Genomic DNA, 19,548 nt, shown 5'->3' with positions numbered 1-19,548 from the left:
GACAATTTAACAATTCGCCCTTATAAAATCCAATCGTGGCACGGCTGTCTTAGAGCACAATAGACAGACGGTGGCGGAGTTCCCTGACACTTAAATTCAACTACAATGTAACAGTGAACAATCAGTGTTGGACCTAAAGTGTGTTGAGATGCCACTCCAAACGCAGAAACCAAGCGCAATCACACCATAAAACGTTAAGACACGTTAAGAAAAAAGATCAACACAGCAAATTTATATACATGACATTTAGGTAACCTTTATTGCAACATGGGCACTGTAAGATGTCCAGACTAGTGCAACAGTAATTATTGTTTTTTGCGTCCTGCATATGCATCGACAGTGGTCTCAGGTGAGAGCCAGAGCCCTGAAAAAATATTTTAACTAAAGCAGTATATGAAAATCAGATGTATTACCTATCTATCACCATTTAGTTGTTTTGTGTTATTTAAAGTATTTATTAAATATCTGGTTATGCCAGAAGTAATTATTCCACTCATTTTTGAAACAATGCAATTACCAATTTCAGATACTGGGGGGGGCAGTGCTCCCCCTGCCCCCCCTCCCCGCAAACTCAGAGCATGATGTGTATGTTCAAAAGTTGTTTTAGTCGTGCAACAGAAAACTCAGATTGGACAGATAGTCTAGCTAGCTGTCTGGATTTACCCTGCAGAGATCTGAGGAGCAGTTAACCATAGTCCTTATAAATCGACCGGAGTTTAGAACGCCAACACAAAGAAAGAGGAAGGTGATAGACATCTGGCCTAAAAAGAGGGACGTGCGGCAGAATTTCCGGCGGCACCTGAACAATCCCGGAAGTGGAATGTCGTCGATATAGACTACTTAATTACAGTTTTTATATTATTTGTTTTAAAAGGTTTAGTTCTAAAACATTACCTTCTAATAGTATTACTTGCATTTCACATACGATTTAACAAATCTGCTGGAATGCATTGAATCAAAACCAGTATCAGAATCACCTGATGAAAAGATAAACGCATGGACCGGAACACAACAGACCAGTTAACCTGTAGCAAAGCTGGGGATGGTGAAAAAAGCAGTTGTCTGATGAATATTATTTTTTCTCCTTAAGTGCTCATTAACTCAGACTAGAAAGACCGGAGTGCTGTCCACTCACTGTAATGTCAGGTTAGTTATCGCCATGTCATACTTCTTCTCACCTGTGTGCCAACCCAATTAACTGGCAGCACGGATCCACCGCACAGAGGTCGCACTCACACATGTAACGAAAGCATGAAATTCCTGCAACGCAATTAGGAGCACAGAACCTCCCCCGTTTTGGATATTATAATCATAACATAATGAAAATCCTGAGGTTTACCATCAAAATAACCTAAATATATGCCAGGTGTGTTACGTAAGTGCAAAACCTTAAACGACATCAGCCACACTTCTTTTTTTTGTTTTCTGAAAAATTGTAAAATGTCACAACCTGATGCAGTTTCCATCCAAATTCACGCGTCTGCACCTCTATCAGCTGTCACTAAGTCGAAACGCTGTAAATGCATGGCAAACTGATAACCTACGCATTGATCATAGCCCCTTACAAACATTAGCAATATTCATTAAACATCCATGAACACAGTAACAAAACCATCCAACACCTTATGAACACAACTTCAAATGTCACTTACAAATATAAAAAAAAAATCAATTAAATTTAACAACTTTATTAATCCCACAAGGACCAATTAGTTAAGAGCAGCTATAGACAACACACATAACAGCACACAAGCCTACACCCTGGAGAGTAGACAAATAAAAAAAACTGATTTTATCCATTTAAAAGTCAAATTGCAGAAGGAATAAAAGAATTAGAGTGGCGATTAGTTTTAAAAGCAGGTAAAATACAAGGACATCTATCTATCTATGTGTACACACACACATTTACACACACACACCGTTTCTCCACTCACTCACCTTCCTTCTGCCAACAGAGCAATCACTACAGTGTGAGTTGCTCGCAGCACCTCACCAACTCAAAAAACACTTCTTTACTTAGCTTTTTTTTAAAATAATCAGTCCCTCCAGAAAAACGCGATTATGCGATCGCATAATATATATATATATATATATATATATATATATATATATATATATATATATATATATATATATATATATATATATATATATATATATATATATATATATATATATATATATATATATATATATATACATATATATATACATATATATACATATATATATATATATATATATACATATATATATATATATATATATATATATATATATATATATATATATATATATATATATATATATATATATATATACATATATATATATATATATATATATATATATATATATATATATATATATATATATATACATATATATACACATATATATACATATATATATATATACACATATATATACACATATATATATACATATATATATACATATATATACACATATATATATATATATATATATATATATATATATATATATATATATACATATATATACACATATATACATATATATATATATATATATATATATATATATATATATATATATATATATATATATATATATATATATATATATATATATATATATATATATATATATATATATATATATATACATATATATATACATACATACATACATACATACATACATACATACATACATACATATATATATATACATACACCAAATTTTTCTCAAATATGCCGCACTTTCGCCGCATAAATTGCCAATTTCCGCGCTAAATATGCAGTGCTTGCATAATTTCATAATCCCTGCATTTTCAATGCAAAAAAGTCACACATATCTTAGCAGAAAGTTGAAAAAATGTCACGTTTACTTCACACAAGAGCAGCCATTTTCCCCTGTTGCCATGGGAACGTTATGAAGTGACGTAATTATGCGACGTGAACATCATAGAAAAGCAGGTGTTGGAGGTTGAATTTGACATGTAGCCTACTTTGAGTCTCTTAAGTTCGTATCAGAAAGCTATCTTAATATCTGATGTCTACTCAAATTTCTTTGTTTAAGTGCTCCTGCTGTCTATATTATTAACAATTTTTGAAAGTCTGTCTCTTTTGTATCTTTTATTTCCCTCTGTTTAAACTATTATTATTTTTACTATATTATATGTATATATTTTTGTATCTTATTTGTTTACTTATTGCAATGACTGAATATATGTAAACTATTTTTGGAAATTAAGTTTAAAAAAAGCAGGGTGTTGGGGGAAATCACTTTTTCTTCTCTTTTTCATCAAACCGCAGTTTTTGCAAGTTCCCGCATTTTTTGCAAGTTCCCGCATTTTCATCACATAAAATTGCATAAATATCCCGCATATTCGATCGCATTTTTTAAGAAAACATGCCAAATAATCAAGGATTTTTGCCCGCAACAATCACAAAAAAACTGCGTTTTTCTGGAAGGACTGAATAAAGGCCAACTTGTAGTAAACCGTAGTTTTCCTTCGAGTGCTTATGTGTTCTAGCATAATTTGGATAAACAGTGAAACCTTTATACAGTTTATACAAACTGAATTTCTACAATAGTCTGATTAGAATTATGTATGGGAATCGGTTCTCATTGTTACTGAATGTATCTACGAGTCACACAACCTTTAACACATGACTACCACAGCACAGTGAGTTAATCCAAAGTACTTTACTGCTTTAAGTCTACTTCACCTTCACAAGTAGTCACAGAAAAAAATAAAAAAAAATAAAAACATTTCCTCTATGTGCATAATTTACCGTTTGGATCTGCGTTGGCCAAGGCCAACACGATCACTTGTGTAACATCCATTGAGGGAAAAGAGGAAAAAGAGAGAGACCTGCAACGTGCAAACCTGGTGGGGAAGGTGATAAGGCTGTTTACCAATGTTCAGCCCATAGAGGATATTTACATAAGCCCAGAGGCACATGAAAGCTGGCCAGCTGTGCCTGCACTGAGGCTCTTGCTGTGTCTTTTTGGCTTGAGACAGACAGTAATATGGTGTTCCTCGAACACTCTCCAGTATAATCTTACCTGCCAAACGGTACAGAGCATAAACAACCCCCTGTGACCAATGGGCTCCTGCTCATGGGGTTTCCAAAGTGGTGAATGTACAGCAGAGAGCAATGCCTTGATTTTGCTTTTTGTGTGCAGAACTACAAGACTGCACCATATGCGCACAAGAGTTATTCCCAAAATGCTCACTTCAAGTGTTAACAACATTACGGTATCCCCATTGGAACTATTGATCATTGTGTGAAATATTCAAATTCATTCAATGCCTGAAGAACACCCTCTGATGATTAAATGTGTTGCATGTTTTTGTGCCCTGGTTTTCTGAGATCCTTTGAAGATGCACCACGCTTTGCAAATCGTATTATCAAGTCTATGCAATATTTCCGTCAACATCATCATATGGCATGGTTGAGCCCAATTCTCTGCCCACTGCTTTACATCCTGAAATGGGATATAAACCGAAGTATGAAGAAGGCACACTATTGCTTGTGTCACTCTATTATGAGCAGCAATAGCATATGTCTTGTAACGGCTTTGATACTGATAGGTTATTGACTTATTTATAACCTGTTATACCGTATTTAAAAATAGATAAATAATAGATTATTTCAGACATCAATGACAAAACATGTTTAAGGTTTTGGCATGTGTAATTCCCTACAATCTATTCAATCAGGGCTTGAGAATAGTTGGGGATACCTTCAGCCAGGATTGGATCATGACACTCGCGTCTTGCATTGCCAGACCTATCTCCACAGCCCTGTGGGGTAAAGTTTGGCTACACCACACATAGATTGCAGGATAGGCTCTGGGTTGTTTGCATTTCTTTTAACCAATCACAATCGTCTTGGGTGGCGCCAAGTTCCGGACGCAGCGACGGTGGCTCTGCAAAATGCAAAAAAGTAACTTGTTTTGGTGGGACATTTGCACCCGGATAAAAGAAGCCGCCACTTATATTTAGTTAAGTTAGCTGTTTACACAATACAGTAACGTGAGGTCTTTATATTAACTGGATACATGGTTAAACTTATCAGTGTATCACCCTGTGTAACATTACTTTGTCCACAGCAATCCCCACCAATCGGTCCCACAATGTCCCAGTTAAAGTAAATGGGGGAGACAACCCTCAGATGGGGTAGGTCCTGACTTTTCCGACATCCCCAGCGATTTCCACCTATGCACACACCTAACACCTAGCTGCCAATAGCTCCTCACCAGATGCCGATTGGTTCGGTAAGCTAGTAGTTCTGACACAAAGGCATTACTTAAAGCCTGAAAAGATGGATTGTCTCACATCATCTCACATGTGATATCACAGGAATCCTGCTGCCGTGCAAGGTATAAGTGAAACAAAGAGCAAAAGAAGAAAACAAGTCTTGATGTTTTTCTTATCTGTAGTTGATATAATTAATCTCTGGCTTGTGATGGTGAAGGTTTATTACAGAAGCTACACTGAACTACAGACTTGCAACAATACCTGTGTAAGGAATTAACATTTTGTTGTTGCTGTTGTGTACCTGATGGCTTCCGTGTAGCCTCGGGATTACAAATTTGGTCTTTCAGCCTCCCACATTAGCCAAAGACATTGGTGCTGGCTTGTGTTGGCCAGCCAAATTCCTTATAAAGTGGTTGTTACCCAATCAGCAATTAAGGCAACACTGATTAAGCTATTTCCATCACTGCATTGATCAACACCATCATCTGCATGACAATTAGAAGCAATTGTCAAAACACTATACACTGACATTGATTTTCAGTTTAATTTGTTTGTGTGCAATTATAAAAAAAAAAAAAATTATAGATGTCTTGTGCGGCCTGATTAAGATATCAAAGTACTAATGAACAGACCTCTTATAGCCAACAAGAGCTGATTGGCATGACGCCTAATCACCAGTTTAACAGTGTTTCTAGATATGATTAAGTTAGATTGTCCAGTATTTGTCGTCCTACTGAATGTTACGATTGCAATTTTAGTTAAGAACGTAATCACACTAATCACAGCATACCCTGGTGTTGCAGTGACTAAAAGCATGTGCATAATAGTGTAGCATTTTATACAGCCACAATCCTCTGTCACCATTAATATAAAAGTGTAGCCTTACTAGTGTAGAAACGTTCAGAAAATGATAGTTTGTCAGGTTACAAATAAATGTCCTTCAGTAGCATGAGGGACCTTAAAGAATAATGGCTGGGAATATTCTCTAGTTTTCTAATTGTCAACAAATGCCTTAAGAAGACCAAAATCCAACACTCACTACGTTTACATGTACATAATATTCAGTTTTTTGCCCTAATTCCAAAAAAGACGATATTCTGACCAAGCTGTTTACATGGCTAATGAAAGTGAGTGTTCCACTAATATTCCCGTTTACATGTAGCTGTGCAAAACAGGATTTTTTCTAAGTTTACCAGCGGCAGCAGACTTGTTGGACCGTGTGAACACAGCGTCCCTCTTTCATTCCTTCAACCAGCTTCTCGAAAAGGTCGGCGTAGTGATGTGTGCGCATATCCAAAAACCTGTTGCTATCCAAGTCTTTGATAATGTTTAAAAGTAGCTGCGTTTCTCCTTATTATCGGGTCTCCAGCCTTGCAAACTGTTGGCTGGATGGTTTGGGTACAGAAACCATAGCAACGCACAGAGCTGACCATACGCCTGTGGTGAAAACCCTGATTGAGACGCATATTCCGAATACGCTGTATACATGTCCAAACAATGCCTCTAAAACCCAAATAATACCGGCATGTCTCACGTCTTAATCGGAAAATGCTATATTCGGAAAAAGGCCTTATTCGGAATATCCAACCGGAATATGTCGTTTACGTGACCTGTATCAAATTCGGAATATATTCCGAATAATAGTGGAATATTGGTGTGCACATAAACGTACTGAATTATTTGATTCTACTAACATGTTTCAACCATGTAGACAAAGCCTCCATTGTTGTCCAAAAACTATTAAAATACATCAGTTGGCCACATTGCGCACCGTTTAGCTGCGATAAATAAATACTAGCACATCAATCTGCATTAATCTTCTACTGATTTTATTCCATAACATAAAACATTTGATTTGTCATTTGTCAGGGGTGACACAAACTCAATGAGGACAAGCGTTTTACTAATTTGTGATGGACATAGGCAGGATACCAAAGGCTCTGCTCCCTAATATCCATTTATACACATTTCTGTATACGTTAACAAAAAAAATAAACGTTTTCATACATTTAACTATTACCCAAAACAAAATCTTAAATACCTCAACAGAAAACAAGAGAGGCTTTAATCCTGGAGTCAGCAAAGTCAAGTCTTTCTAGAGGGGTAATGAGGTGGAGAACAGGGAATGGAAAAAAAAAAAGAAATAATGAAAAAATACTCTTTGGCAAAATGACAAAACTAAGTACCAAAACAGTGTGAAGGAGGTGTTGAGTAAGATGAGAAGGATCACTGGGTATAAGGTTTTAAGCCAAATGATGGAGGAAAAGGACAGATTTAATGAGTTGAGCATTTCAAATGTTTTGCCTGGGGTCCCAATCACCCTGCTCAACCACCCAAACACAAAATCTTAAGAATATCAACTTGACAGCATCATCACCACACTCCGCTCCATCTCAGTTTCACAAGCCTGTCGCGAAAAACTTCCCGAACAGCGTTACTTGTGTCACAGTGTAAGAAGCGTGTTGGGGGAAACATCAAACAAACAGTCATTTCATTTGTGCAAATAGTGGTGCTGGGACGTTTGGGACGTAGTGACTACTTTCTCAGTCACTAATTGGTAAGCTAATACAGTTAGAAGGAATGTATTTGAACCCTCCTCTCCTGTCTAACTAATTTAACATTGCAATGGAGTCTAATCGCCAAATAGCAACCTATCATGCAGCATGTTCATTAAACTTATATCACTCTTAAATGAAGTCTCTCCTAATTGAAATGCCTAACAGTGGCTGTGTCACCCGTGTTAAAGGATTTTTGTGATTTGATTTTTTTATGCTCGTGTTATCCGGATTCTGCTGTCTGGAAAAAAATAATAACCCTGACACATTTATATAGTGCAAACCGCAGTTATTGTAGGGGAGTGTGGGACAAAGCACCTGTGAGGACAGGTTATATTCAGCTGGGCGTTCAATTTCCCCCTCCCTAATAAACTATAGTCTGCTGTTATGATAGTCACAGCCCCCCGTGGGTGCTCAGTGCCTTGCCTGTGGTGTGGGTCAGCAAAACAGTCAACGATGGCTGTGGCAATGTCTCTGTGGGGAATTGAACTTTCCAACTGACACAGCACCACAGATTTCCTCCTCACTGAAAAGGTGAACTCCACTCGCTTCCTGAGTAATTACACTCATTATCTTCCCTACTAGCAACCGAATGGGGAGTGGGGATGGGATGTAAAAGTGGATAGCTTCATGGCATCCTAGCCAGTGGTGGAATGTCACGAAGTACATTTACTCAAGTACTGTACTAAAGTACAAATTTGAGGTACTTGTAACTTGAGTCTTCTCATGCCACTTTCTACTTCTATTTATTTCAGAGGGAAATTTTGTACTTTTTACTCCACTACATTAATCTGACAGCTTTAGTTAGTAGTTACTTTTTGCACACAAAACACGTAGTTTATAAAATACAATGTTTTATTAAAAATTAAACTATCCAACATTATAATGGCCTACAAGTACAGATGAAATGATCAGCTAATTAAACACAGCACTGTGTTGATCGTTTCCAGTTTTTAAAATGATTTTTCTCCATGGAGTACTTTTACTGATGATACATACGTTTACTTAAGTAACATTTTCAATACAGGACTTTTTTTTAGTGTGGTATTAGTACTTTTACTTAAGTAAAGGATCTGAATACTTCTTCCACCACTGGTCCTAGCAGTGAATGACATTGTGACCACGGAGTTAAGTCTCAAATCCGACTAATGAGCAGGATTCTTAGAGGCTGACTCACATCTTAGCAGAGGTCTCTAAATTGCCATTTCTCGCCTTAGGATGTTTAAAGCTCCAGCTTCGGTAGCACCAACACAGTAGGGGACCTCAAAGATAAATATTTGAAGTCAACTACCTAGTATTTACTTATGCCATTCACTATTTTCATCACCATTTCCCATTAAATGACCAGTAGGGAATATGGAGCTGGCAAAAGGCACTGAAGTGAAGCAATAAATTCCTCTTCCTGTCAGTATCCATGTTGCCCTGGCTCATGCCTGACAGCCTCAGGGCTGAGAACAAGCCGTGCTACACAAGCAGCCTGCCATGGAGAGAGCTGCTTTATCATACTGTTAGCAGAAGGGAGAGAGGGAGCCGCAGGAGGAGTATAGATTTCTATTCTGTACATTGTTATGAGTGAACACAGATGGGGCTCTCCCTGTATGAGGATGTGGTGAGAGTATAGGAGTTGGAATACATTTTCCCCATCTGGCGTGGATCTTTTATCTGTGAGGTTCCTTTTCCTTATTTCAGTTGTCTTTGGATCATACCTGGTGTTTCTGGTGTATTGATAGTTGGTTTGTCCTGCCTGGCCTTGTCAAGTTTCCAATTTTTCATTCATCCTATCAGTCCCTTTTTTCACTTATTTCTGATTTACTGCTTTCTTTATGGCATGGTGCTATGAACATGTTTGTCTGAGAAAAAGGTATACGACTATTAGAACAGCCCTGGAGACTACAGCAATAGAGCTCATCTTTCTCCATACAACAATTTTGTCAACCCTCCCACATATTGCATTTACAGATATAAAAACCTACAATGATTGGCTCTACAAACTTGTGATTTTGCCTTTGTTATTTACAAAAGAGATCGACTCAAAATATTCAGTATAACATTACATGGAAGATCAATAGATAATGGGAGCATAGGGCAGAATCAAAACTTAAGGGAGACTATGCCGAAAGGTTCTTCTACTAGAAACAAATACTGGCTCATTACATCTTTCATGAAATACTTGATAAAAAGTACATCCAAGATACAAGGCAGTTAGCCACAGAGGGGACAAATGCCAGCCTTTGTGCTCCCTGGCACAGCTTTCATCCAGAAATAGATCTGGATCTCACTCTTACTCTTCACCCTATCAGACAAATGACAAACCTTGCCAGTTCAATCAGGCCTAACCCGGGCTATGGCAAACAAGCGACCTCATGCAGTGCAAATATTGGACAAATTCCAGGTTATTGACACTTTGGGCAGGTTATCAAGTTTTGTTTGCTTAGATTACTGGCACAGTGAAAGAATATCCATCCCAGTCTCATGGCAGTTTGTGATATGGTCACGTAATTTAATCTATTGATTTGTGTACACGGACATGTTTATCTCATTTTTTTCATGGTGGTCAGCACATTTATTAAACTAATGTATTTCAATGGTTTAATAAACGTGCTGAGCATCACAAAAAAAACGAGATAAAAGGTGTCCATGTACACAAATCAATAGATTCAATTACGTTACTATACAACAAACTGCCGTGAGACTGAGTTGGAATATCAGGTGAAAAAAAAAAGTTTTGTTGCAACAGTCATCCCTTTCCTTTTAATTTGTGCAGATCTTATGAGTTATCTCAGAGTATGCTCCGATGCATATATACTTTGACCCTGGTTTAATTAATCTCGGCACTCCTTGCCTGATATATAGCTAATAAATGCATAAAATGAATTACGAAAGAGCAAGTTTTGTCAGAAGAGCACTTCAAATGCCACACACACGGTCAATGGAGCCTTCGCTAAGCCCTGTGCCCTTAATTGTTGTTGCCATGGCTGTCAAGTTTTCCCATTATAAAATGGCATATCTGCAGTTTATAATAATGGTGGCAGATTTGTATTCGTGATTTTTTAAACAATGGGTTTTCGATTTCTGACAAAAGCAGCTTCAAAGAAGGCATGATCTTCCAAACTGTTCTTTACCATGTGCCCCACTTCAGCATGTGGAGAAATCCAAGGCGTGACTAGCCTGCCATAGTTATCATGGATGTTCTCATCAAATTTTGTTGGCACTGATCCTGATGACCAAGTCTTTTAATATATGCCGACACAGATTCTGATCTATATTTACCTGAACACAGCCACATCTTCAGCAACTTCATCAAAATACTAAAGATCCTAGTTAAAAGGATCACTGATTTAAATGCTACAAGACCAATGTACCTTTTTAGCAAATCAGCAGACAATTCGATTGATACCCAATTTGACCCTGAAATTTTAACCGTGTTGGCAGGAGCTGTGTCAAAGCAAAAACTGGGCCTGGGCCTCCTATGAGGATATCACACCCTGTGCATTTTGTAATTACTTATTTCTATATGTTTATGTATATAGTTATTTCCGGTCTGGGTGTGTTTGTGTAAAAGTGTTTTATTATGTACTTTATTGGCTTTTTTCTTTGCACAAATAAGAAAAACGGACAGACATTTCTGTAGAAGAAAATTCATATAAAATACATTTGAGTCTTTCGGCTTCTGGATTTTTTCCAACAAAACATTGAGAGTGTTTCCTTTCTAATGATGTCAGGCACATCCCAAAATGTCAAAGTATATGGGAGCTGTACAACATTTAATTTGGGTAATCGTTAAGACCAAAAAGCATGACATTTCAAGCGTTTTTTTAACAGGGTTTACAATCAAGTTCAAAAGCTTTATTGATAGGATATTAATGTAAATTTAACTGCGGGAATGCAACTCCGTTGATTGACCTGACACAATGAGCTAGAGAGAAGACCATCACTCTGCTGGAACTACAGAAACACTCAGTCCAATCGTTAAAAAGTTGTTAACGCGAGAGTAGAGCTTCTTCCCGCACAAAAAGATCTTTGGCAGAGAGCACTACAACTAGACAACAGACAAGTATCATGTTGGCCTATTGTCAAGTAACTCACAGATTTAATGTTAATTAGCGACAGATGATATGATCTGCTGCTGAAAGCAACGGTCGGTGCCGGTAAAAATAAGAAGCTGCTACACTGGATGCTTTCTACACTGTTCTCTGCTAACGACAGACGGGAGAGATAGCAGAGCCTACTTTGCCAACCGCGCTGTCAGAACTCTAATTCACTCACTGGTGATGTCAAGTTGTTTTTCACATTCCTACACTCTTACTTTTTACTTGCATATGGCCTCGAACGGCTCGGGAACATTGTGTTTGTCAGTGGTGGAAGAAGTATTCAGATCCTTAAGTAAAAGTACTAATATCACACTGTAGAGATACTCCGTTACAATTTAGGCATTAAAATTGACAGTGATTTTAAGCTTGACAAGCAGATAAACATGGTGGTTAAATCCACCTGAGGCTTTTAGCTAAAATTAAACCTGTGTTATCTTTTAAAATTTTTGAACAAGTGATTCATGCTTTTATTTCAACCCGTTTGGACTACTGCAATGCACTTTACATTGGCGTGAACCAAACTTCCCTTTCACGCCTACAGTTATTCCAAAATGCAGCTGCTCGTCTGCTAACAGGAACACGGAAACACGAACACATTACTCCAATTTTGGCCTCACTCCAGAGGCGACCGCTCTTTTTCAGCAGTTGCTCCCAAACTGTGGAATGACTTACCACCACACATTAAAGGTGCGCCCACCCTTCACACCTTTAAATCTCGTTTAAAAACACATTTTTATTCCTTGGCTTTTGATTCACCGTGAGAGCTGCTGTGGTCTTCGTTGTCGCTGTCATTGTTAGTGTTATTTTATTTATTTTGTTGTTCCTTTTTGTTTTATATGTTTATCTCTGTGAAGCACTTTGGTAACCTTGTTGTTTGTTTAAATTGTGCTATATAAATAAAGTGGATTGGATTGTTACAATTAACAGTCCTGCATTAACAATGTCACTTAATGTACTTAAAGGTCCCATGACATGGTGCTCTTTGGATGCTTTTATATAGACCTTAGCGGTCCCCTAATACTGTATTTGAAGTCTTTTATATAGACTTAGTGGTCCCCTAATACTGTATCTGAAGTCTTTTATATAGACTTAGTGGTCCCCTAATACTGTATCTGATGTCTCTTTTATATAGACTTAGTGGTCCCCTAATACTGTATCTGAAGTCTCTTTTATATAGACCTTAGTGGTCCCCTAATACTGTATCTGAAGTCTCTTTTATATAGACATTAGTGGTCCCCTAATACTGTATCTGAAGTCTCTTTTATATAGACCTTAGTGGTCCCCTAATACTGTATCTGAAGTCTCTTTCCCAAAATTCTGCCTTGGTGCAGAATTACAGCCACTAGAGCCAGTCCCACAATGAGCTTTCCTTAGGATGAGCCATTTCTGTGTCTGTAGCTATTGAGGAGGAGAGAGGGGGGTGCAAGGTGGAGGGTGGGGGTGTGGCCTTGACCAACTGCCACTTCGCTCGTTTGAAAGCCATGATGTCTCTCTCTCTCATGGGTGGGCCAAATTCTCTGGGCGGGCAAAGCAGAGAAAGGGGAGGTAACCTTGCTCCTTATGACCTCATAAGGAGAAGATTCCAGATCGGCCCATCTGAGCTTTCATTTTCTCAAGGGCAGAGCAGGATATTGTAGGATTTTATTCTAAAATGTGACCGATGACCGGTCTGGCCTTAAAAAAGCCAGACTTAATCTGACTCCAATTCTATGGTCACTGAATAGTGTTAGTTTAGATCAGAGAAATAGACTCAAGATTCAAAATAAGACTCCAGATTCGTCCAGTTAAAGTCAATAACAAGCTTAAGTGAATGATATTGCAAAATACAATAAACTTGTGCACAAGGATCAGATTACTTCAAGACAAAATAGCCTATCGCTAAAACCTAGCAAACAGACAGAGTTTCCCCCAGCATCTGATGCCAGCTAACCCAGAACCCTCACTTTTTATCCATTCTCTCTGCTTCATCCGCGGCCTGTTATCTGTTGGACGTAGTCCCGATCTACTGGCTGCAGCCGGCTAACGATATGTATCACACTGTATGAAAACATGACCCTGAGTTCTCTCATTCTCAGCTCAACAGAGACAAGTCGCTATTGTTGGGTCCGAACACCTGTATGTTTTTAATCTCCTACAAATTAAGGAGTTTCCTGAGAGCCAGGTCATTTTCATACTCTGTCACAAATCACGCGCTTGCAAAACACTGACCATTGTTGCCTCGTTCCCACCCCTGATCAGAGAAGACCTTTTTTTCTCAGTCAATAATCTCAGACTCCCTTTATAATGTTAAATCACTGTAAAACCAGATGGCCTCTCACAACCCTGGAAAACAAGGCAACAAGGTCAGCATCATGAACTCTACAAACCTGTTACTCTTACTCTCACAAATATATTCCAACAATACCCAGGGCTCGGTTTATATCTATCGCCATTTCTAGCCACTGGGGGACCGTAGGCAGGCTGGGGGAACTCATATTAATGTTAAAAAAACCTCATAAAGTGACGTTTTCATGCCATGGGACCTGTAAATATTTAAAGTAAAAGTACTCAATGCGGAAAAATACATTTTTAGAAACTGGAAACGATAGAAACAGTCAACTATGTTTAATCAGCTAATCATTTCAGCTGTCTAAGTGACTGATGGGAACAACAATCTTTGACATTGGTCCAGTATTCAGCAAGATCGCTGCAGTTGGCAGTGGTGAAACAAGCTACAATGTAAGTTAATAGGGCAATTGTTCAGCTTGCGTTTACGTTGACAAAAATGCTTGTTTTGCCACTGACAAGCTGAGATTAATATTCTAAGTGTCTGACAACATTATGGAAAGGGTCCCTTCAGAGATAGACATTTAAAAACTTCTTTAACTAGAAACAGAGGCCTGTACTACGAAGCAAGAGCTACATGCCCTGGATTTATTTCAGTTACCCGGCTTCAACTAACCTAACAACTGTGGTCCCGCATAACCTATTTTACGACGGTGGTTAACAACTTGTTCAATCAACCCAGCGAGACACACAGATATACAGCATGACCAATCGCAAACATCTACCAGAGCCGCATATTTTATATAAGAACAGCAAAACTAATTCTACATAAATATGAAGAACACAGACACGGTTTTACAGGCAAAAACGCAATACAGTTGCTGCTTCCTAAAACCGGAAGGAAAGCTGGCAAAAAAATAGCAGACGCAGTAAATGCATAAATCACAAGGCTTATCAATATCACTTCCCCAGCAGTCAGGCACAAGATCTGACAATAATTACACTTGTGCTTTCCATAAACGGTCGTTGCTTTAGCCTTTTATTTCAGTTGCAACCCTGGCAGTGGTAAGCGAACATGAGAGCAATTAAAAAATATAAAAAACAAAACTAACCAATGTCCTCTTAAAAGGTCTCATTGCATGAAAATTTCACTTTATGGAGGTTTTTTTAACATTAATATGAGTTCCTCCAGCCTGCCTATGGTCCCCCAGTGGCTAGAAATGGTGATAGGTGTAAACCAAGCCCTGGGTATCCTGCTCTGCCTTTGAGAAAAGGAAAGCTGAGCCGTTTTGGAATCTGCTTGTTATGAGGTCATAACAAGCAAGGTTACCTCCCCTTTCTCTGCTTTGCCCACCCAGAGAATTTGGCCCACCCATGAGAGAGAGACATCATGGCTTTCAAACGAGAAAAGTGGTAGTTGGTCAAGGCCACACCCCCACCCTCCACCTTGCCCCTCCCACTCTCCTCCTCAATAGCTACAGACACAGAAATGGCACATCCTAAGGAAAGCTCATTGTGGGACTGGCTCTAGTGGCTGTAATTCTGCACCAAAGCTGAATTTCGGGAAAGAGACTTCAGATACTAAGGTCTATATAAAAGCATCCAAAGAGCACCATGTCATGGGACCTTTAAGAAATCCACGCTGGTTCCTGAAAAGGGTACAAGTACAGGGCCAGGTGAAGATTTCAACTAGAGGTGTTGAAATTAATCAAATAATCGATGCATCAAATCGTGCACATGGACGATGCTACATTGATAATCAGCAGGCTCATAATCGATTATTTCGGTTTACAATTTAATGTAGGCATAACATTTCTGTTTACATATTCTGTTATGTTTTGCACATTCAGGAAGTGCCATGTGCTCAGTGCTGTAGTTTTATGTATACAATTTATTTTATATTAGAGAACTGCAGAATGTTTAGTTTTTGAAGCTTGAAAAGCTATGAATTAAATATCCTACATGGCTTTAATAGAAAAATGTATTTGACGCATCGAGATATTGAATTGCTGGCATGATAGTCGTAATCGAATCGGGAGATCAGTGAAGATTCACACCTAATTTCAAACAGGGACTGTCTCTTCAATCATGTCACATTGCTGCCAAACATCAATATGCATAATTATCCTGGCTCTATGATGACAGAGCCAAGGATTGGTTAGATCAGGAGTAATATTGGGCCTTTTCATAACATTGAATAAACGGATCATGATTGGCTTAACAATGGCATGGTACATGTGTATTGTGCTGAGGCAATAAGATAAGCGAAGTCAATGAAAGCTATGTTCGAGGGCTCCTTCTGTGATCACAGAGCTGTCATTACAATTTGTGTATTTAGGGATTCTGTCAATCACAGCTGAAATGTGCTTAATCACTGATCAATAACATATGAAAGTAAGGGGTTTGTTTTCAGTCCATTCACACAAAATATTAAGATGATGTCCCTTGGTTTATATGGGTAGGGATGTCCCATGTCATAGGGCAAAGACAGGCACATGCTATCTCTACCTCTATTGTTTTCATTCTATTTAGCCATGTGGCAATCATGCCACTTTTCTTTTTGTCGATATGATAGGATTTGTCGATCCTTTGTGGAAATTTAAAGCGGAAGCATAAATTGGATGTAATTCATTTGGAAATGCGCTCTTCACAGGGTTTTTGTGAGCCCACAATCACCATCGTAGATCGGTCATTTAAAAAGAGCCTGACCCTTTTGTCAGCCCCACTCTGTTCTCATCTACACCTGTGTTTTTTTCCTTCTCTTTTCCCTACATCTATTCATTTCCCCCATTATTCCATCTGTCCTCACATTTTCTCTCATCCTGTTCCCCTTTCTTCTCTCCCCTGCCATTCATTACTGTTCTTTGTGACGCATACCTGGTGGCAGTCTCTCATCCTCTATTCCATTGGGAGAAAGGTAAAGCAACAAAGCACAGCATGGTGGGAGCTCTGTGTGTGCTCATTCATTCACATTTAATCATCCACAATGGTAGTGGCCATCATTCCCGATTTCCTCTGTCACTGGGCTGACAGCACAGGGATAGTAAAGCAGTGGCTTTATGCATGCTGATAAAAATATTACAAGACAACAATGCCTTTCACTAGCTCATGTCTTACTTCTGCAGCTGTATTCCCAAAGCAACCCTTGAGCTGCTTTAAATGTGAGTGTTTGAACCAGATTTTGCAACACCACACTTTTCTTCACTATGCACCCTGTAATTGTCCACATAGCCACGTTAATGAATTTGCTTTCTTATGCGTTCATTAATAAAAGGAAAGAACGCTTAGGTTAATTTCTACAGTTTTGTAATTCTTCCATGATGTTTAATTTGATTTAAAATATGCATTGGGTTAGATTGTGAGGATGGCAAAGGGGTAAAAGTAAAAGAGGCAGTGTTTGCACAGCACGACCAATCACAAACATCTACCAGAGCCGCATGTTTTATATATGAAGAGCAAATTATAATTCTACATAAATATGAAGAACACAGAAACGGTTTTACAGGGAAAATGTAATGCAGTCGCTGCTTCCTAAAACAGGAGGAAAGCTGATAAAAAAATAGCCGACGCTGTATGCGTAAATCACAGCTCTTATCAACATAATTTCCTCATCAGTCAGGCATGATATCTGACCATAATTACACTTGTGCTTTCCATAAACGGTCGTTGCTTTAGCCTATTATTTCAGTTGCAACCCTGGCAGTGGTAAGCGATCATGAGAGCAAAAAAAACAATTAAAACCGCTGTGCACATTGGCAACACACGGCTCAAGAAGCAGACATGTAATTCCCTCCCATTAAAATCTATATATTTCATAAAAATGCCCATCAGGGAACGTTAACGGGGTTCTCTCTCAACATCAGATTAAATCAATGTGCAATACCTTGATTTCCGAGGTTGTGCAAAACTAAGGATATTCCCATCAGCTTCAGCTGTTTTTATTGCTAATTAGCAAATGTTAGAAACATAGCATGCCAAACTAAGATGGTGAACATGGTAAATACATAACATGATTGCATTGTCATTGTTACATGTTAGCATGCCGACATTAGCATTTAGCTCAAAGCACAGCCTCACAGCATGGCTGCAGCCTCCTTGTCTTGTTACATCCATAAAATACAAAGATAATTACCAATTTTAACACTAATATCTTCATAAACAAATCTTGAAGTAAATATTCATTGAGCAAGACAGTCACATAGCTCAAGGTCTCTTCAAATGGGAAAGGTTTCATTTATTAAAATAAATGGCTCAACTCTGATGGGTGCAGAACATCTTTCAGCATTGGCAAGAGCCATTCCAGGTCAAGATACTTTCAAAGCACTAAATGCACAATACTAATTGGGGACATTTGTAAATTGGAAAAAAATGGAATGAAAATAATTAAATTTAGATTAATAAATAACAAATTCATGGTCATTAAAAGCACAGAAGAGCTAGTATTGAACACAGCAGGCACAATTATTAGAAGCTAATATTGACCTACCGGATTTTCTCTACTTGTGTTACTTCATGATTTTACTGAATTCTGGATTTAACTATTAACAAGGAATGTCACATTTTATTATAAGAGAGGCTTGACAAGGGATAACAAGATTTACCATTAAAAAGATGGAAAACTTATTTTACTCTTTGATAACTAATGTTTATCTTAATTACACAGAATTGTTAGCAAGATGACATTAGGCTCGTTCGAGATGAGCCAGATCTGCTCAGAATCGATCACTGCCCATTGTATGCCGGTTAGATTTGTGTCCGACTTGATCCTGACTTGCTCCAGCATCATGCACACGTGGGCAACGATAACCTCACAAGATCAAGGCGGCGCAGTTGCTTTTCACCGACTGCAAGACCCAGGGAATGCTGGGAAACGCCGGCCTCTCAGCTGATTGGTTCAGAATCGACTCAACATGATTGTGTTTTATATAAACTTATTGATTTTGAATTGGAGGGACTTTAACTGCTATTTGTCTGATTTAAAGGCTTATTCTGTACAGAACACCTGTTGTGTGGCTGATATATGTTTAGAAGTCAGAGAGACTAAATCGGTTTAGATTACAGATCATCTACAGTGTGTTGATAATTACAATCAGCAACAGATCGCATGTAGAGCATTTTGAGAGCTACTCTGTCATAATAAAAACTACTGGAGACTGTGTACAAGCTGATATATGGGTCTGATAAAATTGTATTAAAAATCGGACCACAGTGTTTGTGACTTCCTGTTTAGCTTGAAGGCTGCTGGAATCTCCGTGCGTTCATTGACATCGGAAAAACATTTTTCCGAGTGAAAACATCACCATTCACGTCACTTTTTCTGAGAATCAGAGGTGGGAAACTCGAGCTAGATTTTGCTAACCAAGTTTCCCAGTTGGTGACG

Source organism: Perca flavescens, chromosome 11 (genome assembly GCF_004354835.1).
Source record: "Perca flavescens isolate YP-PL-M2 chromosome 11, PFLA_1.0, whole genome shotgun sequence".
Classification (NCBI taxonomy): Eukaryota; Metazoa; Chordata; class Actinopteri; order Perciformes; family Percidae; genus Perca; species Perca flavescens.
The sequence above is the reverse complement of the archived record's forward strand: the minus strand, read 5'-3'. Positions refer to the sequence as shown.